This window comes from Peromyscus leucopus, chromosome 14, assembly GCF_004664715.2.
Source record: "Peromyscus leucopus breed LL Stock chromosome 14, UCI_PerLeu_2.1, whole genome shotgun sequence".
Taxonomy (NCBI): domain Eukaryota; kingdom Metazoa; phylum Chordata; class Mammalia; order Rodentia; family Cricetidae; genus Peromyscus; species Peromyscus leucopus.
Genome location: NC_051075.1, coordinates 43,019,933 through 43,043,284, shown reverse-complemented (window position 1 = coordinate 43,043,284; position 23,352 = coordinate 43,019,933).

The following is a 23,352-nucleotide window of genomic DNA, read 5'->3' as shown; positions in this document are numbered from 1 at the left end:
GTTGGTTATATCATTGCCGTGTTCTTTAGGATCAGTGCAGACAGGGTGGGATTTGTTTGTTATTCAATATGAGCAGAAAAGCTTTGATGGTACTATTGAATGGGTTATAATATAAAACAGGAAAAATAGGCCTAGTGGCAGCAGTGAGCGTAGAACCATTCTGGGTAAAGGATGTAGGATAAGCCTGGCCAGGCTAGTTAGGGTTGATTCTGACACCACTGACCTTAAGCTTTGAGAGTAAGGCCCACACCCTGACCTTGTGTAAACCCTTCCTTGTCTGGGACAAACTAGATGCCTCACACCCTCCATACTGTTAGGATACGGAGGGGATGTGCCCAGAGGAAGAACTTACCGGGTGATGGACAGCCCACGCGGTGGTAACTAAGGACTGCTGTTGACTTTTCTGAAGTATTAGGGGTGCTCTATGAAGGTTAATCCACACGTGGAGATGGTGATCTAGAGTCACTAGAATGTGGCTCCGATGACAGCCAGGACCGTGTTCTCTTTAGCCCTGGCGCGGTCACTTACTAGCCACACACACTTGCACACTTATCCTAAATGTCACTTTCCTTATCTGCGCATTGGGTGTGACAATCGCACCACTCTGGAGGCTGAAGAGAGGAGTGCAGTGCGTGGGATCATGTGAGATTACGTGACATGCTATTACAAAACTCCAAACGGAAGGAAAGTATGAATAGTGCCCCTATGTTTTCCCTATTTTCTCCCATAATGACCTGGTACTTCTTTTTTTCCCCAGCCCTTTCTCCAAAGAGTTCAAAACGCCTTTATTTTTGAATCTTCCAGTACATATAAGAAGGAAATACTAAAGCACGTATCTAATTTACCCAATGGCCTGTAACAAATGGGTGGTGTAAAGTATGCACTCACAGAAGGGATTGTGCTTCAGGGTTGTGCTATTCATAAGCTTTTGGTACCATACAGGGTGGTCTGGAAGAGAACCAAGTTCAGAGTTGTGTGGTATTTGTCCTATCCATGCCTTTATGTAATTGAAGGTTTGACCTCATTTTGGAGATGAAATGTTGAAATTTGAAGCTTTCATTATTAAATGCTCCCCTAGCCTCTTAACGTAATAAGCCCTGACTTACTCTACAATAACAAGAGGAAAAAATTCATCATTCTGCAAGTATTGAGATAGCGAACAGGTGCAGGCTTGGACGTGTGTTTGAACTTGTCACCATTGTTAGGAGATTGGATGCATGTACGTGGTTTCTTAGGCCTCCAGTGCTCCATCCATTGACCACAGGGCAGGGGTTAGGTCATTTCTAACATATCCCCTCTGAAGTCCTTATGCATCATGAAGCTTGCAGGGTTTCTTCAAGGTTGAAATAGTAGCTGAGTAGAAGATTTGACCTCCAGATACCAAGTAGGTTAATTAGAGTGATTTTTAAACATCATCCAAATCAGTAGTTTCTCTTTAGACCTGTTGGCATCCTTACGGAATCGAAGACAGCAGGAAAGCCATCCCCTAGAGATGAATAAGGAATCAACTAGGGAAACACCTCCCCTTCAAGGTGCGGGAGGAAAATCTGGGTAAGGAGGGGCAACAGGGCTTTCAACTGAGCGGCCTTACTTGATATGTCCATCTAGTCTTTACTTCATTTATTCTCTCACTGGGCTCCATGTTTTCCCATTCCTAATCTCATAATCCATGATTATACTTTCATCTTTTTATTTATGTCAAAATTAAGAAGATATGCTGGAATATTCCAGGGCAATATGGTAATTATGTTTATAAAACAATTACAACTGTTCTCAGTTTTCCTCTCTGCCAACATACATGAGTCAGAAAGTGGGAAGACATTTCCCAATAAATAATTCACATCGTTGGGTGTGCCTGAATATCTAGATGAGGAATGGCGAAATATATCACTTTATTTGCTATAAATACTAAAAATAGGAGACACGTGAAACCAGAGGAAAAGATGAGAAAGAAACAGAATACCAGCTCATGCTCTGGTTGAGAGCTGGGAGGTGATGAAGCGGAGGGTTTTAGTGTTCTTGAATGAAAATACCTTCTGGCTGGAGGAATAGGTTTCTTTTTATTATCTATGTGAATGATCAAGTATCAGGGTGTGCTGTGAATGTGTTGGCTTTTGTTCTCAATTTTCACCCTTGGAGTTTCATTCCTTTAGATACTGAAGACCGTTTGTTCTGAGGTCCCATGTAAACACACAGCTACGTCTGGGTGATACGGCCGGTTTGATCCTTTATGGTTTTTGAGCTCAGGACAGTGTCTGAGGATGAATGGAAGAGGAGAAGAAGGGGCACGCTCTCTCTCACACAGAGGTAACCCCGGGCTGTGTTCCCTGGGGCTGTTCGAAAGAGACACACTGTTAAGACCCATTAGTTCAAATGTTGGGGTTATCCTAGCCAGAAGAGCATAGAGCTCACTCTTGGAAAAGGAGTGCAGAGATTCCAGGGAAAAGAGCAGTGAGCCGAGTGCATGGAGCAGCTGCCATCACCATCCACAGGCTCAGCTTTGGTTCACCACTGAATCCTCCTACAGTTGAAGAATTGTTACTAACGAAGCCCCGGGAGCTAAAACTTCGGCTCATGGCTTTGTTGCAAGGGGTCACCAGGTGTCTTTCTCCACCTAGTGGTCATTGGGTCCCAACCACAGAGCTCAAAAACAACTCCTTATCACTGCAAGGAAACAAGTCTGAAGAAGACATCTAAGCAGGTGTTTGGAAAAGCCAGTAGGCATCCTAATAAATAGGCTGACTTGCAATGCTTCCGTTGTCTGGTGATGTGCTTTGCATTCTGGGTGAGAGTCGGGCAATGTTTGTGATTAGGTAACACACACAGACGGAGGTGAAGTGTGGACACCTTTATAACATGCTTTGTCCATGTCATAAACATCACTTCTCAAAAAACAAAACGGGAGAAAAGATTCAAAGAATCCATAATTATTAGCTTTACATGATGCCCTGCCAGTCAGTCCCTTTGATGCTCTGGGATTATTAGGCATTTGGGAGAATCTCATGTCGAATTGAATTAGTGCCTTGATTTTTATACATTGCTGTGATTGCTGCTATAGTTTCCAGATAACTTCGTATTACATTAAAAAAAATTCCTAGAATCCATGTCCCATTAATTGCATCTTTAAAATGTGTATAGTGGGTATTTTTCAGGTTGTTTTCCTGTTGTTCTCAGCAGCAGTTGACACTGTTGAATACCCCTTCTTTGAGACTCTGCTCTCCTCTGGTTTCCATGACACCACCCCCTCCTGCTGCCTCCTGCTTCCCTGGTAGGATTGTCCTTTTGTATTTGCTTTCTAGCATCCTTCTCTCTCACAGTTACTTAAACACCACTGATACCCAAGGCTGGTTCTTTTGTGCGTGAGTGTGGGTTGTATATATGGATAGCATATGTGCACATGTATGTGTGTGCACCATGCCACGCTCACCTACGGGCTGGAGGAAGCTGGTGGGTTTCACACTCTATCGCTCTCTGTCTTATTCCCCTGAGACAGGATTTCTCACTGAACCTGGAACTAGGCTGGCCACCGGCAGGTCTAAATGATCCTCCTGTCTCCCTCCAACCCCCAGGGGATGAGATTATTACCATGCTTACCCGGGTCTGGCTTTGTACATGGGGGTTAGGATTTGAACTCAAGTCCTCATTCGTGCACAGCAAGGGCTCTTACCCACTGAGCCATCGCCTCAGCTCTAAGGTCCATTATTAACCCTCTTCTCTCTTCACCTTGTCTGCCTCAAGGATCACACGTCAGCAGATGAACACGAATGAAGACATCTCCAGCTTGTACATCTCTCCTAAGGTGCACATCAAAGCTCTAGCCCAAGCTGGGGGTGGGACTTCCTGCCCACTTCCCCTCCCCCATGCTGGAGTTTTGTCTGGTGTGAGTCTGTGCAGGTTTGGGTGTGCTGTCACAGTCTCTGTGAGTTCATGTGCATCAGCCCTGATGTGTCTGAAAGAGGCTGTGTCCTCCGAGTCCTCCACCAGCTCGGGCTCTTACAGTCAATCACCTCTCCCCTCCTTCTCCATCTTCCAAAACCTGATGTCTGTCTCATATCCTTCCCCTCAAGGCCTTGAAGGAAAAGTGCTGATATAGACATTCCAGTTATGGCTGAATACTTCAAAGTCTCTTATTCTCTGCATGTTGACCAGTTGTGGGTCTCTGTGTTGATGAAATTTATACTTTTAAAATTCGTTTTAAGGTTAAAATATAATTACATCATTTCTCCCTCTATTTCCTCCTTCCCTCTCATCCTATGAATCCCATACCTTTTTCCTTCTCAAAATTATGCCCCCCCCTCTCTGTGTAGAGCCTGCTTGGTCTGGCTAGTGTTACTTGTATGCAGATGACTTCAGGGATGACCACTTGGCACTGGATAATCAATTAGGGGACTCATCCCCATTCCTCAGTTGCTTGTCATTCTTTGCCTGTGGGGGTCCAGTGGGGTTGCCCCTTTCCATGTTAGCAGGTCTATTGGTGTTGTACTTCTTCAGGTCTTATTGGCACAGGTTTGCTGCTGGGAGAAGGAAAGTCACTTCCTTCAGTGGTCTGATACCTTGTGTATCGACCAGACTCCAGGGCAGATCTCACGCTCAAGAGTAGTTGGCCAACCCAAACTAGACTCAATGGGTTTAGAAAGGAAGACACACACACACACACACACACACACACACACACACACACACACAGAGAGAGAGAGAGAGAGAGAGAGAGAGAGAGAGAGAGAGAGACAGACGGACAGACAGACAGACAGACAGACACACACAGACACACAGAAAGGAAAATGAAGTTGGGTGGGGAGGAGTTGGGAAAGGAGAATGAATATGATCAAAATACATTATTCTCAAAGAACAGATAAAAATATTATTTAAAAAATTCCAGCCTGCCTATCCAGTATTTGTGTCATGACATCCTGCAGACACTTGGAATCTTGTACGATAATAATTGTGTCATTGTTTTATACCTTTCTCCACAGGCATTCTTTCTCGCAGTGTGTATCTGAGTGTGTGCCAATGTTAATGAGTCTTTAAGACCCAGGATCTGAACGGAGTTGGCCCATCTCACACGCCAGTGTTGGTTCTACTAATTAAAACATATCCATCAGCTGCCTTTCCCCACATCCTATGCTGAGTGCTTCATACATCACTCCAGATAACCGGAGTCCATGCCACAACGTCCAGGTCTGCTTTGCTTTTTATATAGCTGTGGTGAAAAGCTCCAAGCTTACCGTCGCTGCCCACCTTCAAGGGCATGTCTCAGATTTCCTGTCTTAGAGGTCCTTGTAAAGCTGGGGGAGGTGCTCAGACACCAAACAGTGCATTGTTGAACAGGGAAGCTGAAAGTGCCAGGAGTGGATAAACACTCTGACTTCCCACGTCAGAGGTGACAATCTCAAGGGTCATTCTACAAGCTTTCTTATAAATTGCTTTGGGCTACTGAGCCACTGTGACCCAGAGTGATTACAGCCCAAACAAGGTATCATTTAAAAAGTGGTAGATGTGAGGTTTCTCCCTGCCTCTCTTGCTCTCAAGCTTACCTAGTCCCTCCCAGGCTGCCTGAATCAAAGTCCAGACTCAAATTTTACACTTGAGAGAACTCAGATTGAGACACACATCATCTTCACCACAGATCTTCTTGTGTGACAATACTGTCATGCACTCTCTTTTACAGTCACATGGAAGCTTACAGAATGCACACAGGACTACTCACACTACTAGCTGAGGGGCTGGAGTTCAAGTATAAGTATTTAACTCTATAAAATGCCAATGCAGAAATCTATGGTGTATTCTTGGACATGAGATGGGCATATGTTACTGACTGGCTGTGATAGTCTTGTAGTGTCTCTATTTTTAGTGATTATGTTCGTGGCATAAGATCTATGTGTGTATGCATGTGCACATGTGTGTCCTGGTGATTGTGTGGACACCAGAGGGCAGGATTCAGGGGTTAGTGCTCTCTTTCTACCATGTGGGGTCTGGGTATTGAACTCAGGTCATTAGCTGCAAGTGTTTTTGTACCTGCTGAGCTATCTCCCTGACCTGAATTGTCTCTTCTTGCTCACAAGATTAGTTTATTATGTTTTTCAGTGTGACAACGAGACTTTTCATCACATTTTTGGTTTGGTGTTCAGTGGAGGGGAAAGATTTATAGCTGTATGCACATATAGAAAGAAGACAATGGGGACGTGCTTGTGAAGAAAATTAAGGAATGTTAATGATTCATGAGGGAGACACGCATGATCTCTTTAACCCTTCGTATACTGCTTTTAATGCTAGGGCCTCACTGGGACTCCCTTTGCATTAAAAACAGAACACGCTGATACAGTGTGTACTCACATTTGTTCTTCAGAGCTGTCTTCAAAGTGAAACAAATGGTGGGCTGAAGTGATAGCTCCGGAGATAGAGTGCAAATGTGAGGACCCAATCTGGAGTGTCTGGAGGTAGGTAAAGCCAAGAGCAGTAGCCTGCCTCTGTAATCCCAGAGTTCCTATAGTGAGATGGGAGATGGAGACAGGAGAGTCCCAGATGCTGGAGTCCAGCCCGCCTGGTGTATACAGAGCGGAACAAGGAGACCTTGTCTTGAACCAGGTGCGGATGCTGACTGGCACTGGATGCTGTTCTCCGACTTTCATAGCATGTCATACGTGCACCCATACTCATATATGTGAATGTGCACTAGACACACATGCGGGTCTACACGTCGTACACATATACAAAATAAAAATAAAATGAAGACAGAAGAAGGAATAAAAACTGGGATGGGACTGAGCCGTGCTGTGACAGGTGGAGTTGGACACGGTTCCGAAAGTAGAGACAGCGCTAGGAGGAGGAACCTTGTGCTGCCCTGGCCTCATCTCTCGGCAGCTTCCTTTTGCTTCCCAATGGCCGTGCAGATGAGTTATCACTGTGCAGAAGGGAAATCAAACTCGACTATGAACGATGCCTTAAGTCCTATCTGAGCTTGTGATACCTAAAAGAAAACACCACAATCTGGGACCTGGGTAGCCTTTTTTTTTTTTTTTAAAAAAAACAAAACAAAACAAAACTTTTTTTTCTCCCCTCTCTTTTACCCCCTTCCCCACCTCCGAATGAAAAGGCCTTGTCCTATATCCCCAGGCTGGCCTCAGGCTCAGATTCTCCTGCCTCCGTATGCTGGGATTACAGACGCGGGTCGGTACTCTTGGCATCTGTTTTTCTTCTTTTCATACTTGTTTTTTGAGACAGAGTCTCACCATGCAGCACCCAGGCTGGGCTTGAACTCAAGATCTCCTTGCCTCTGCCTCCCAAATGCTGTTGTTACGGGAACATGCCACCACCTCCGGCTCTGGATAACTTTTAAACAACGTAAGTGAATTTCTTCATTTTTCCGTTCTTGAGGCTGGAAAGTCCCGGATGAAGATGCAGGCAGCTTTGGCAGGGGACCACTGCATCTCACTGTATCCCCACATGCAAAGCAGAGCAGGCGGCTCTCTGGGACCTCTATATTATGAGGGCATGGATTCTATCCTTTGGCTTCTGCCTTCAGGCCTAAGCACCTGCCAAAGATGTCACCTACTCATAGCATCCTATTAGTGAGCGTGCCGCAAAGCACCGAGGCTGGAGGAGCACACATGCGCAAAAGCGTAGCTGCTTTGACTTGCGACTCCCGGACCATCTATGGGCCTGAGAAATGGAGTGAACATACGACCAGAGTGCAAGGGATTCACAGATCTAAACAGAGACTAAGCATTCCGAATGCACGGCATAGGGTGTGCGATAAACCGCCCAAAGGCAGATGACGAGGCGAGGGATGTTCCCGGTATCATCTAGGGAGGTCTTGACTGAGTGTGGCTGATGACCTCCCTTAGAAGTCTACCTCCACATTCCCCTTGGCGACTTTCCCAGGAGCAATCATGGATGCTACTTCTAATATAATCTGAAAATGATTCTAATTATACTGCCCACAGTGACTAAATCACCACAGCGAAAGGAATACATTTGCATTGCTCTTTTGCCAGAAAAAAAATGTCTGCTGCAGAGTCTCATTTTTTTTTTTTAATAGCAGGGCGTGGCACACAGGTTAAGTGGGGCCTGCTGCCTATTTTCGAACAACTGGTGAAATAAAGTTTTTTTTTTTTAATTTTATATATATTCTTAGATAATGGGAGGAGATTGCTTCACAGTCTCTGGCTGTGACCTTAATGGCTGTGTTCTCTCTTGAGACTTAGCCCTTACTGTAATGGTATTAATAGGCAGTGCCTTTGGGCAGTGGCTAGACTATGAGTGTGGGGGCCCTCACAAACAGGATTAGTGGCCTTAGGAAATAGTCCCAGGCATCCCCTCTGCCATGCAAGGCTACATGGAAAGTATTATGTACAAGGAACTGACTCCCCCCTCCCCCCTCCCCCCCAACACTGAATCTGCCTCTGCCTTCATCTGGACTCTCTGCCTTCTAGCCTGTGAGCAGTACATTTTTTGTTACTTGTAAATTACTCAGTTGAAACTATCTGGTTGTAGCAGCTGACTAGACCAAGATATGCTTGAAGAGCGTATGGTATGAACATTTTAGTGCACAAATAAAGTTTTATTCGGACACAGCCCTGCTCAGCCATTTGCGTGTTGTTTGCACTGTTTTCCTGCAACAATGAAGGCTGCATTGAAAAATTTTCAGAGACACCAAGACTTCATCTAGCTCTCAAGGGTTGAAGTATTTGCTCTCTGCTACTAGGGCAGGCATACACAGGGAGTAGTTTAGTCACCTGGGACTGATCTTGGTTTGGGTTGTGTACACCCCTGCTTCTAATAATGAGCTTGGTGGCCTATGTCCTCTGTTTGCATGCACTACATACATATATCCCTCTTGGAACAATGTGTTTAGCAACCTCAGATACTCTACTTCTCCCCCTTCTCTGAAAGATAGTATAAGTTTCTCTGCTCCTAATGTTAGTCAAAGTTGGACAGTTTCTACTCAAACACACCAGTACAAAGAATGAATTGAAAGGTTTTGATTGCATGAGTAATAAGGCAAAATGAAGTCTTCAACTGGACTTGTAGAGAGACTTCCCGATTTAATATATTATGCATATGCACAGCTGGGTGTCGGTAAGGTTAAAATGAGATGTATTATGAGGTGGGACTTGCACAGTTTGCAGAGACTGACGTAATTGAAGACTGTCAATCAAAACAGACACCCATCCAAACTAGGGCACTTAGCAATAAACTCCTTCTCTTGAGCTCCTTAAAAGGAAGCCCAGACTCAAGCTCTAGTGAATCTTTTCACTCTGTTCACTGCTCTCTTGCAGAGTATTTCCTTTGGACTCTTTTTGCTTTTGAGTAAAGTGTCCTCACTACTTTGCCAATCTGTGTGAGCCTTTATTTTTAGTTATTTCAGTGAGAGACCAAGAGCTTGGCAACACTGACTCGTTGACCACCCATAACAGCACTTTATGGAGAAACATGGTTGACTCCCCCCATCCCCCATTCTGTGCTATTTGATAGCTGAGGGTCAGATGTGGACTACTGATTTGTATCTCTGTTTTATAAAAATCATTAACATGTGTACGCAAATGCAGTGTATATCTAAATAATAAAGTGCATGTATGTTTTATTTATGCATGCTATAGTTTCTCCTTCATGTTCAAGACCATGTCATTATTATCTATGAGAGTCAGCTCCAACAATAAAGAGACTGAAATGAGAGAGATACCTTCCACTCAAGGTGGAGTCATTCCTTAGAAAGAGCTTTGTTTGCTGGAAATCAGATTAACAGTGATGGTACATTTCATGGTTTAGAAGTCATGTTCATATACCAACCACATCTAATTTTGACACTTAGCCTTCTGAAATCACATTATTATCACTTTTATTGTATTACATATAAGGAAAGTGAAGCTTTTAAGATTAAGTTACTTAATTCAATCTTTAAGTTAGAGTCAGAGACCAGACTCAAACAGTATGTTTTTTTTTTTTTTATTTTGAGGGTTTGGGAGAAATTGTTATTAAAAGGATACATTTATGACTTTATATTTATATGAAAAATAAATATTTTGCTATCAGAAGAGACTAGGATTCATTTTCATGAACAGTTGTTAGAATTTTGATTTCATTTTGTGCTTTATTTTTATTCTTTGCCTGTGGTCCTCCTCACTGCTGAGAGCATAGGGATGTGCTGGTGGAGTCGCTTGTCTATTTATAGTGTTCTTCAAGAAAACTTCCTCTTGTTTGCCAATATTTGTTTCATGCCAATTAATTGTTCAGCGCTGAAATATAGTCCACAAATAGTGACATATGTGCATGGATACTAAAATTATTTTCACTTACACAATGAAAGATGTTCACTTGATTATAGAAAAATTCCCATTTCATTAGCTTTCTAACTATGAATCAATATTTTAAATGACTGAAATGCTTTAAAATAAAAATTTAAAACTGAGGTCCCAAGGCATAAACATTAATGAGGTCTTGACAATGGATTTATACTTTAAATTTACAGAATTATTTATTTTCAAATATTCAGATATAAATACAGCACAGCTTCAGTCATTGCTGATGGGTATAAAAAGGAAGGGATTGCATCCCTTTCCGAGCTTTGTCATTTGTGGAGATCAGCATATGTGCAGATAATGGAAATGTAATGCAGATAGACGACTTCATTGTTGAAATCTATTCAAGAATCTTGTCTTAGTCACTGTTCTATGTCTGTGAAGAGATACCATGACCAAGACAACTCTTATGCAGGAAAACATCTAATTGAAGTTTTGCAGGGTTAGCCTGTTATCATTATGGCTGGTAGCAAGTGGCAGACAGGAAGGCATAGTGCTGGAGTGCTACCTGAGAGCTTTACATCCTGATTCACAAGAAGAGAGAGAGAGAGAGAGAGAGAGAGAGAGAGAGAGAGAGAGAGAGAGAGAGAGAGAGATAGGGAGACTGAGGCATGGGCCTTTGAAACCTCAACATCTACTCGAAGTGATACACTTGCTCCCAAAAGGCCATACCTCTTAATTGGTCCCAAACTGTGTACCAACTGGGAACTAAACATTCAAAGTTGAGCCTCTAGGGGGTCATCCTCATTCAAACTGCCACAAGAACTATGGTTACTAACCAACTATGGATAGAAGAAGAGAAGATTATTAGAGGGTTGGTTGGAGTGGGACGTATAGAGAATATAGAATCTAGAAGATGGCAAGTTGGAGTGTTGGAGTGAGTGGGTGGGGAAGTGGGGTGAAGATAAGAAGCAGTACTGAGTTCGACTGGAACATGTTGGGTAACTAACAAGCCAGAAAACTGAATACCAAGAAACAGACGATGAAAATGGTGGGGTGGAGGAAGCAGTGAGTATGTGAGGTCCTGAGTGGGCATGGTGTGGTTGACATGGCTGTGCCCATGTCAAGGACCCTAGCTTCTGACCCATGGCAAAGCCTTCTCTTCTGGTTCATATGTGGATGTTGTTCATTTACCATCTCTCTTTCCCCCTGGATGGATGGCATCACCTGATGACTACTCCCCTCAGAGATCAGCTAAGAATTCATTAGATCAGCTAAGTCTGTCTCCTTGATCAAGCTGTACACCATAAACTCCATCTCTTGGTTAATGGGTGTCTAATAACTCCGCTTCCTCCTTCAGCTGTATGTAATAACCCTGCCTCTCTGTTTGATGCTATATAATGAACCCGCTGAGCTTCTGGAGTGCTGAGACTTTTTTTTTCCATTTGAGAGCTCAGGCCACCTGAACATCACATTTCTGTGAGTCTGTGTGTTCATTTTTCCCCTTCATTTCCTTGCTACCCTAGTCGGGACAGTTTCTGGAGTCATGCTGAATGCAGCATATAATAGTTTGTGAAGAATGAAGCTGTGATGAGGCTGTAGCTGTAGTTCAGTTGGTCGAGTGCTTATATAGAATACACAAAGCCTTGTGTTTATCTCCATGTACTGTATAAACCCTGCAAGGTGGCACGTGCCTCTGATTCTAAGACTTGGAAGGTAGATGAACCAGGACCAGAAATTCAAGGCCATTGTCTGCTAGTTGGAACCTGTGTGTTGAGGTCAGCCTTAGATCCATGAGGACCAAAATAGAGCATAAGAGAAGTAACAAATGTGAACAAGAGAGGAGTTCTGAAGAGCCTCCTAAATGGAGGGACCTCTAAACAGAGACTTAAGGAAACAAAAAGCATTTTAGACAAGGCAGAGAAGGCTAGGGTAGAACCTGGTAGACACTACTAGCTCTGGACAATACTGCTCTTGAAGACTAAAATATGAATGAAATCCCATGGATGTACAATCTGACCAACCATGTTTAGTGGCCTTGTGTGGAAATGGGACTTAGACCTGAGGGGCATGCAAAATAAAAGAGGGAGAGGTTCCAGGAAGAGCAAGCAATAATCCTATGAAGTGGACACTGCTATCCACACCCTCCATTTTGTACATGACATGTCAAAGGAAGTACATCAAGAGTGTTATCTAGAGGAAGAAGTTCAGTCAGGGGAAAAGTTATCTATCTATCTGTCTGTCTGTCTGTCTGTCTGTCTGTCTATCTATCTATCTATCATCTATCTATCTATCTTCCACCCATCCTTTTATCCATCCATCCATCCATCCACCCACCCATGTATCCACTCTGTCACACACACACACACACACACACACACACACACACACGCACACGCACACGCACACGCACACATTTACACCATCTCCATCTCCCACTCATCCAGTCATCTCTACTTTCTATGACACTTTGACATCAGGTGGGATACTTTGGATATCTAGTGTCTTCTAAGTTTCTGAAAGAATCAACAAGCTTTTCCTTGCTGCACAGACAGAAATGAAGAGACTTGCAGCCCCACCTGTTTTCAGCTGTCTTCCTCCAGAATGGCACACTCTTGGGGTGGAGGGAGTGCCTAGAAGCCTCAGGCAAGTCCAGAATTCCCACACTGAGCTAATGGAGACTATTGGGGTCCAGCCCCTCCATAGTCCCCTCCCAGGGTCTGGGAAGAATCTACAACCAGCTGATAATTTAATCTTTGATGATAGGAAATGAATCTATGTACACGAAACTCCTTAGTCCACACACTTTATTATTCTGAGTCAGTTCTCTCTACAAGCTTCTATTCTGCTCTCACGCCTAGCTCCTTTCTTGCCTGATTTCTCTCTATATTTATCTTCTGTCTCCTCTAAGTTCTATCTTAATTCTCTCATCTTAGTTCTGCCCCATCTAGGTTCTCATCCATCCAGTTCTTTCCCATATCAGCTCCTCTCCCATCTCCTTCCCTTTCATCTTGTTCTTCCCCATCTGACTCTTCCTCATCTTTCATCTTGTTCCTCTAATACTCTCTTCTAGCCTTTCAATCTAGTTTTCCCCCATATAGATCATCCCTTTCCAGTTCTTCCCCATCTAATTCTTCTGTTCTCTTTTCTCTTCTCTGTCTCATCTTCAAGTTCTCTCTCCAATCCTTCTCTAAGTCTCCTTATACCTCTCAGCTCACTCATCTCTCAGGTACTCAGTTATAAAACCAAGCCATATCAATCCTCTGGCCAAGCAAGGCCACCAGGCTTGAATTCTTGTGGGGTCATAAAGGCAGACAAGAGTTGTCCTCAGGGAGTGACCCTCAGGTTTTCTTTTACAGTCTAAAAAGTGAGTGGTAAAGGAGGAGGTCAACTGAGAGATAATGATCAGTTAGTATATTAAGAAAAGGGGATTTATGTGCTCAGTCTATATTCCCAGAACTGGTTAGGTAAGAAGTTAGGAGTCTACAGTGTTAGCAAGGCTATATAAGAAGGGAGGGTCTCAGCTTAAATTGCACAAGAAATAAAGCTATCCGCCTGAACAAGGAGACAGTCATTGTTTCCATAAGGGTGTTACCTTAGTCCAGGAGATCATTTAGCCTTGGATGCTTGATAGGTATTTTATATAAATACACTGTTAGGAGTTCTTGGAAGCACATATTGCATACCAGAAAATCATTGTAGGAACAGCTAATATATAATATATATACACAAAAGCTAAAAATCACCAAGACTTCATAAGCCATGGCTTGACCTTTGGAAAAGTCTTTGACCTTTCCCAGTAGTAGTAGCTTTTGTGATAGTAGCTGAATTCTGTTACATTTTCCTGTGGCTTGCAGCACTGAGCTCTGCTTTCCTTTGTACCTGCAGATCTATTTCGCTTCACTTGCCATTTGGTCCCTTCAGTATTCGACTCCCCTTCACTATTCGACTCCCCTCCATCGCTTTATAAATACAGAGATGGCTTACTTTGTAAGGCACTTTGAAGCTCTGTGGGATCCATGGTGTGTGGCTGTGGCCTATTGGCACTGGCTGCCTTTCGAAGAGATCCCCTGGGACTGCTGGTGGTCTCAGGGCTCTCATAAAGAATGCCAGCAGTCACCGCGGCATTTCTAGAAATACTTCAGGATGTGGGAAAAATCCACCGGGAGGGAGATGGTTTGTTTTCCTGATTATCCAGTTCATTTCCAGGCCCCCTTGGATCTTTCTATTCTTTCCTTTTGCCTAAAAAGTTTGTATACTCAACTTTTATTCTTTTATAAAACAGTGGAAAAGACAAATCACGAACAGTGAAGTTACATCTTGTCTCTAAGTACCCTTCCCGTCTACAGATGTCTGTCTGGTGTGTGCCTCACAAGAAGACACTGGCAAGTAGGAAACTTTCTCCCATGGACAGTAGCCAATTCTGTGTTTAAAAAATGTTTTTGTTCCACATATTTTAACTGCTGACATGAGAATGAGAGAGATTTATATCCTTAGAGGCTGAGATGAGGGTCTATCTATGACGGTCTGGGGGAGGGGCTCACAAGGCCCCATTCCTAGCTGAGGAGCTGTTGGCAGTTGATGGCTGCTGGGAGAGGGAGAGGGAGGAGTTTTATTTGTGGGTGTGGACTCTTGTAGGTAGCCACATGGCAGTGAATGGCTCCACACTCCTGTGGCACTAATGGTATGCAGAGTTATTAAGAAAAGGGAGGACATGATGTTTGGAAGGGGTCACAGTAGGGGAATCTAAGAGTTGGAGAGAGAGTAGATGTGATCAAAATGCATGTTCCATTCTCAAAAACTGAATGAAATATATATTTGGTTTTTCGAGACAGGGTTTCTCTGTGTAGCTTTGTGCCTTTCCTGGAATTCACTTGGTAGCCCAGGCTGGCCTCGAACTCACCGAGATCCGCCTGCCTCTGCCTCCCGAGTGCTGGGATTAAAGGCATGTGCCACCACCGCCCGGCTGAATAAAATATCTTTAAAAAATAAAAAAAAAAAACAACAGATTCTTTTGGTGGTTGTCAAAGGGCTTAACTATGAAATGCTAATAGTAAATATTTCCTAATGTGTTTGTGAAGAACGTACTTGGGGAAACTGGACATCAGGAATCGTTTTTTCCTGTCCACCCATCTACCCATGCACCCATGCACCCATCCATCCATCCATCCATCCATCCATCCATCCATCCATCCATCCATCCACCCACCCATTCTGTTTTGCATTTCTGTATTCTCAGGGTTTGGTACAATGTTGTATATAGTAGTTTTCTCTCTCCTTCCCCCACTCTGTATGTGTGCCTGCATGCACATACACATGTATGAACATGTGTATGAGGCCAGAGGCTGACAGTGTCTTCCTCAATCTCTCTCTGTGTTTTTTTTTTTGAGGGAGGGTCTCTCACTGGACCTGGGGACCACAAGTCAGCTGGATTGGCTGCCCAGTGAGGTCCAGGGATGTTCCTGTTTCTGCCTTGCCAGTGCTGGGATTGTAGACATGCGATGCTATGTCTAGCTGTTTACTTGGCCGCTGGGATCAAGCTCAGGCCCTCACTTTACTGACAGCCTCCCCTAGCTTCTATAGTAGCTTTAGTAAATATTATTGTCTTAGATGCTAGCTTTTATGATACTATTTTGTTTTGACACATTTATTTATGCCTGTGCCTTTTTAAATGAATTCCTTTCTAAAGTTTCTTTGTGGTTTATTTTGTGACTTCTTAAATCTTTTTAAAGCCACATCCTTATTTTTTTCCCATTCTTTCTTTTTTTTTCTTTTTTCAAGACAGGGTTTCTCTGTATGACAACTCTGATGATCCTAGAACTAGCTCTGTAGACCAGGCTGGCCTTGAACTCACAGAGGTCTGCCTGCCTCTGCCTCCTGAGTGCTAGGATTAAAGGTGTGCGCCACTACTACCTGTTTTTTTTTTTTTTTCATGTTTTGATGCTGTGTTTTAGGACATGCATTTTCCCCAAGGTTTGCTTTGGTTTTGTCTTGAAGGATGTGATATTTGCTACTTTCTAGAAAAACAGTAAAAATTATATATATATGTATTAGTGTAATGTATATATTAGTATATATATATATATTAGTGAAAAGATCAAGACTTTAAACATGATTTTTTTAGGTAGAACAGTCTTTTTAATATTTATATTTGTAGTCTGACTGTAGTGGTACTATTTAAAAGCAAGAAGATCAGGAACTCTAGCCTGGCCTCAGCTGTGCAGATGAAGTCAGAGCATGGTCACAGAAGACCAGGTCTCAATCCCTCCCCTCCTCAACATTTACATTTATAACAAACTCCTGGTTTTATGTGTTCTTTACTGGAATAATTTAACTACAGTTTCCCTTCTTCTTAGGTATTTATTAAGATTTTCTTTGTGGACTAATTTGTGTTTAATTTTCATGAATGCTCCCTAGATACATAAAGGTAAGGTGTATTTTCTATTTTGAAATATAATAAATTGTACATATTAATCAGTTCCATAGTATAGGGTATGTTGTTTATTCTACTTATTTTTGTTTTTGTTCAAATTGAATTTGACTTAGACCAAGAGAAGCAAATTTGAATCTCCAATCATAAATGTCTAATAAATCATAGTATAAATTCTCTTTCATGAAATTTACTACTCTGTTTTTTAGTATATGAATACCAAGAGACAGAAATGTAGCCCCTGATCATGTGGTTGATACCTGTCCTGGCTACCCCTCCTTTTAAATTACACAATTTCACAGGACAGCCACATCAGACACGGTCATCCTGGAACAGCAATAGAGTGAGACAACATGAGGCACACTGTTATCATGAGTGAACAAAGGTAAACATACAATCACGGAACCAATCAGAAGAATTCCACACATCACTGCTCCCTGCTCACTGTGCTTTATTACCCATCTCAGCATGGACCCTTCTTAATCCTCCTGCCTCCTACACAAGCATCCACAGGATACTCAGTTATCCCACTTCTGACATTACTTGGTCTGGAACAAAGCTATACTTCTTCCTGGACTCTTCTTCTTCTGCCTTAGGAGCCCAGTCCTACAACAAGCCCCACCTAACTCATCTCATGTGGCAAAGTCTCCCTTCTCACAACAGTGTCTGTTAGAAAATTCAACTTGATCAGTGGGTACCAACATATTAACAGCTGCTGTCTTTATTCTAATTTGTACCCTCAGCAATGTGGTTCAATCCTTGTCTCTTTTGATGCTTGATCAGAATTCCACCTTGTTTAATAGTTCCATCTCAAGGCCTACTTAATAAAATGTGTATATACTTATTTTTAAAGCATTAAAATTGCCTAGTGCTGAACATATCACCGTAAGCCATGTACAATTATCTTCTGTTTTGTGGTCTGACAAGATTCCTCCTCTTAGTGGATAAGCTTGCATACATGCATAGACAGAAGATGTATGTTTGATCATAGCTTCGTCATTTTATGGTATGTTCTTTTTATTCATATTTAAACTACTCTTACGACATAGACCCTTCTCTTCTTTTCAATTGCAGTTCTTTTCTTCTGAACTACAGAAAGTTTTAAATTTCGATCTAGGAATCATTTCAGTATTCTCATCCCTTTTAACTCAAAACAATAGCTTTTTCCACACAGGAGATGACAAAATTAATTTCAATTCTCTTCCCCACCCTTCTATTCACCATTAAGTTTTAAATCTACCCAGTGGATGTTTTTACTTGACTGAGCTTGGTCCTCCACAGGCTTCCCAAAAGAACTTTCATGTGCATAGTATTTCTCAAACTCTTCAATTTTCAGAACTGTAGTCAATTTCTACTGTTTATAAAGTCTGTATTTAAGAATTTACCTGCCTGCTAAACTTTGAAAATCTATACTTTGGAGTTGTTCACACATGGTAATAAAACATTTGAGCCATCTAGTGTGCTCAGTGTGAGTCTGCATTGGTTTTTGTTTTATTTTGTTTTTATTTCAGCCTTTATACTGTTTACACATGTCTTCTGCATGGTCAATGTAGTCCAAAGGTTTTTTTTTTTCTTTAAATATTTGGTAATTTTATGACCTCTAGGGTAGTGTTAAAGTGAGGGCTGAGTTTCTAAGTGCAGGAAGCCTTTGGTGTGCCTGAGAAATGCATGCTAGATAAACTGTTTTTAGGCATATGTCATAGTACTGTTGACCACAAGTGAACTGCTTATGAATCAGTAGTATCTATTAAAGAGAGTGTCCTTAACAGAAATATCATAAAACAAAGCTAGCTATTGGTAAATGGATGACAATGTGACTAGAAGCTTACAGAAACTCCTCATTGTTCAAAGGAACTTTACAGAGAACCTAACAGCCCCAACTCACAAGAACTGACTTCAGTTTGTCCTTCAAATCCATGTGCTGGAAGGCTGGTGTGATAGTTAATTTTGGTTGTCCACTTGATGACATCTAGAAGCCGAGCCCTGGGCATTCCTGTGGGGTTATCTTGGTTAGGTTAACTGATGTGGGAAAACTCACCTTAAATGTGGAGGACTCTATTCCTTGGGTTGGGATTGTGTGATGTATTTAATGGAGAAAGTTAGTGGATTCACCAAGACCAGCTGCTTCAAGTTCCTGCCACCTCAGACTTGCAGCCATGATGGACTGTGCTCTTGAACTGCCAGCCAGGATGAACCCTTTCCTGCCTTAAGTTGACTTTCTCAAGTTTTTTTTTTTTTTTTTTTTTTTTTTTTAATTACAACAATAGGAGGAGTAACCAAGAAAGTTGTTTCTCAGGGTGATGAAGGCAAGAAAAAATGGGACCCTTGAGATGGCTCCTAGTGAGAGGCCATTGCTGCCTCTCTGCTCCCTGACTTTCAGGATCAGCATAAGACTGCCCCCCCCCCCAATTCTATCAGCATGATGGAAACATGGCTCCGTGATGTCAGTGGCAAGAGTTCTCTTAATCTTTTAGGACCTGGACTCAGATCAAACATAATCCTTGGTTTTGAGGCACAAAATTTCAGGATGAGCCAGTAGGAAGCCAAGTTGGAATTTATTAGAAACAGGAAGGGAGTTGTTTAGGGAGAGAATACACTGGAGACCAGGGGCATTGCAACCCTCTGTTGCAATCCTCTGTGGTCTTTAGACTTTGAGACGAGTTGAGCTGGATGAGAATTCCTTGGTAGGTATTTTCTTAACCATGAGTATCTTGTAGGCACTTAGGAAATAATTGTGTCTCCTTTTTGGGTAACTTGTTAAATGCTGGCACTGAGAAATCTGATCTGATCTGTTTTTTTTTTTTTTCTTTTCTCTAAGTGGTTTACTCTTTTTATTTTTTCACTTAAGGGATTTTTTTTTCTTATTTTGCAGTTTAAGTAATTTTAGTAGGCCTTGTTCATGTCAAGATCTCAGTGCTAATCATTCTGAACACACTGTGTTCAGCGTATTCAGTAGGACCTTCCTATCTGTATCTCACCATGCCTGCTCCTCTTCTGTCTTCCCCCTCTTTTTTGTGTCAAGGAACTTTCATTTAGAAATTGTTTTAAATGTTTTTCATTTTCCATCAGAAAATGAACATTTCTCTCTCTCTCTCTCTCTCTCTCTCTCTCTCTCTCTCTCTGTGTGTGTGTGTGTGTGTCTGTCTGTCTTAGGCTTGACATTTTCTACATAGTTGATCTAGCCCATCTCTCATCCTTATTTCTGTTCTTTTATTTTTCTTTCTTGTGTCCCTTGTCACTTAACGTTCACATCTGAAGCTGTAACTGTGTCCTGCCTCCTTTCTGGGTCTCCTTTGTTCCTTGTCACAGTCTCCTGTCTTGCCCACTCTCAGTTGCTCTTGTTCATCTGTCCCTTTCCTGAGTTTGGAGTTTCTCCTTTGTAGTTTCAACGCTTAAACTTTGCAGCTATAATATTAGACAACACTTTTCATCAGGTTTCTGTCGGTACTTTTCTGTTTTTTTTTTGTAATTTTGTATAAATGTGAGATGTATTCTTTGTTATGTACGTTATAATGGGATAGATTTTTGTGCCTAAAGAGAGTGGACATGTGAAGGAGGAGGTCTCCGTGGCTGACTGAGGCAGGAGCATGCCTAGGTCTCAGCTCCAGCTCTGTTGTAGCCAACGACTTCACCAGTGCTTTGGATGTGGTTCCATAGCTCTTCAGTTCCCTGACTGGCTGTGTACTCACAGAGGGGACAGTTAACAAGAGAGGGGGCCCCTGTCTTCCAGGTACACTGCCCTCTTAGGATTTCCTTTGCTTCCTTTTACAAAAAACAAAAAAACCAACTTTTTACTTTTTGAGATTACAATTACATCATTTCCGCTCTTCCTTTCCTTCCTCCAAACTCTCCCATATGTCTCTCCTCCCACCTCGAGGGGCAACCACAGGCAACCAAGCTCTTCTCCTTCATGCTCTTTAAATGCTCCAGTTGCCCAGTCCTGGTCTGTTCCAGCTTTGCAGCAATTATTTGCAATTGAAGTTTTCTGATTTTCTGTCTCTTACATTCCTGGAAAATGAAATTGGACCCCCTGCCCCTTTATAGTGTCAAGAGTCAAAATTAAACTGATGCCGTGTTCCTGCTGGAATGAGAATTCTTCCAGGAGGCTTCAGCATAATACAGTGTATGTCAATCTTCACGGAGCATTTCTGGTCCCCAGACCCGCAGATGTCCATGGTCTGGTGGACGAATAGCATTCACTTCAAGAAATACACAGATTACTTCTCAAATTTCAGAAATTCTGAGAACCTATGTATCCTTTTTTTTCTTCTTCTGCAGAAGCCAGGCTGTAAATTGTTAAGTAAGGAATTGATTTGTAAAATTGAGAGTACCCAGTTTGCTCCCTTTCACCCATTTACAAAGTGTTCTCATCCCCAGAGTGTGTTTTCCTCACTCCCAGGAAGAGTCTGCCCCATAAGCACTTGCTCTCCACTCACCTCTGCCGAGTGCACATCTGCACACATACTTTCTGTCAGAATGATTTGCCTGTTCTGGATATGCATGGGGTTATATACTGTGTGCCCTTTCACACATACGGCTTTTTTCAGTTAGCGTAGTAGTTCTTCCATCTCATTGCCTGCTTATGGCTGAGTACATCCCGTGGTGTGGACCAGCTGCACTCCGTTTATCTATCTGTCAGTTGATGGACACTTGGATTGTTTCTGCTTTTTAGCTATTATGCATGATGCTGCTGTGAACGTCCAAGCACAAGTTGACGTGTGGATGCAGGCCTTCAGTGCGCTTACATATGCACCCTGGGTCATAGGGTAATTCTATGTTTTACTTTTTGAGTAACTACCGAAGTGTTGTCAGGAGTGGCCACATGATTTTACACGTCTTTCGGCAATGGCCGATGCCACCCACTTCTGGTATTCTCAGTCCTACTTTATTGTTTATCAGTCACTCAACCATTTCTCTCTTCTTTCTTCTTCTCACTCTCTTGTTTCTACTGTGGCCATCCTAATGAGAACAGAGATACCTTCCCTACAGCAGCAAGAGGGGGGCCCATGATGGATCAGACGTTAGTCAGTTAGCATGTATGATACCTCCCAGGAAGTTTACTGTGCTCCTGGCTGGCAGTATTCTCAGCAATGACTCAATAAAGATGACCTCAGTCTCCATACAGTTCCCCAAACAAGATCCATAAAAGCCCGCCAGGCAGGGCAACTTGATGGGATTCCTCCCTTAGAGCCCTCCCCATTCTCAGGAGTTCTTCCCTACTTTTCCTCAGTAAGTCTGAGTGCTCTGCTCCCTCCTTGCCTATGTTTCCTTCTTTCTGGTGTGAGACAAGGAACTCAGAAGCCACTGGCCTGGGGAGGCTTTGATGGCTGTAGATTGTTCGGGAACCTAGCACCCCAAATTAAGCTCATCAAGAGCCATGAAAGGCTCGACCAACCCACATCATCCACAGACGCAGCTGCACCTCAGGATACTGATACGGAGCACCTTTTCATTTGTCCACCGGACATTAGTGTACCTTATTGAGGAAATGTTCACACAGACCCTTTCCATGTTTTATTGAGACTGCAGGTTTTTCAAGACTGATCCTTCAGCATACATAATTTGAAAATATTTTTTTGATTGTGAATTATCTTTTTGCTTTTTGGTAATAATTTTTGATGTTCAGATACTTTTAAGTTTTGATGAAGGCTAATGTGTCTATTTTTTCTTTTGTTGCGCTTCTGGTATTGTATCTTTCATCTCAAGATTACAAACTCCTAGGATGTGTTTTGAGGATTTCATGGTTTGGATGCTCACATTTAGGTCTTTGGTCTACTTGGATGAATTTCTGTGTGTGGCCTGAGGGAAGGGCTCAAGCCTTTGCTTTGTCACATGTGCACGTTCTCTTGTTCCTGAATGACTTGTTGACAATATTACCCTTTTTTCTGTTGAAAAACCAGCTGGCTTACCAGACATTGTGGCTCACACCTTTAATCCTAGCCCCTGGAAGGCAGAAGTGCATGGATCTCTGTGAGTTCATGACCAGCCTGGTCTACAGAGTGAATTCCAGGACAGTCAAAGCTACATAGTGAGACATTGCCTGAAAAAAGATACCCCCCCCCAAAAGGATAATCAGTTGACTATAGTTGTCTGGCTTCACTCTGTACCTGGTTCTCTCTCTCTGGTCTTTGTCTTGGTGCTGGTACAATGTGCTCTTGGTTACTGTGTTCTATATATGAAGTGTAGTCACATGCTCCATCATGCATCTGGCTTCTTCCAGTTAATCACTGACAGTGTACAACAGTGGCCATAGACAATCATATTGCTCACTAATATTGTAGCCATCCAGTTATAAGTACACGCTATGCGGTCTTGTACCATGAGGAAACTTCTGAATAGAACTAAGTAGAAACCCAATCATGAATACACATAAGAGGTACCCCAAACACTCTAGATATGATAACATAAGTGCTTATTGTTACTGTACACGCATTTGGGCCAAGTGTCTGGTCCAGATGTTTTGAGTATCTCTGACAACATTTCTCTTGTGTATCCCCCAGGCAATAATTAAAGAAGAAATAGTCAGAACAAACTCACCAAGAATCTGCCTCTCTCAGACATTCTTACCATCATTTAGAATGCTCTCCAAGCCTGAGGCCTTTAGTCTCATTTTTATGGATCCAGATACTATGGCTGTAGCTAGACATGTACAGCCCTCTCTGGGTTGTTCACTCACTGGCTCTC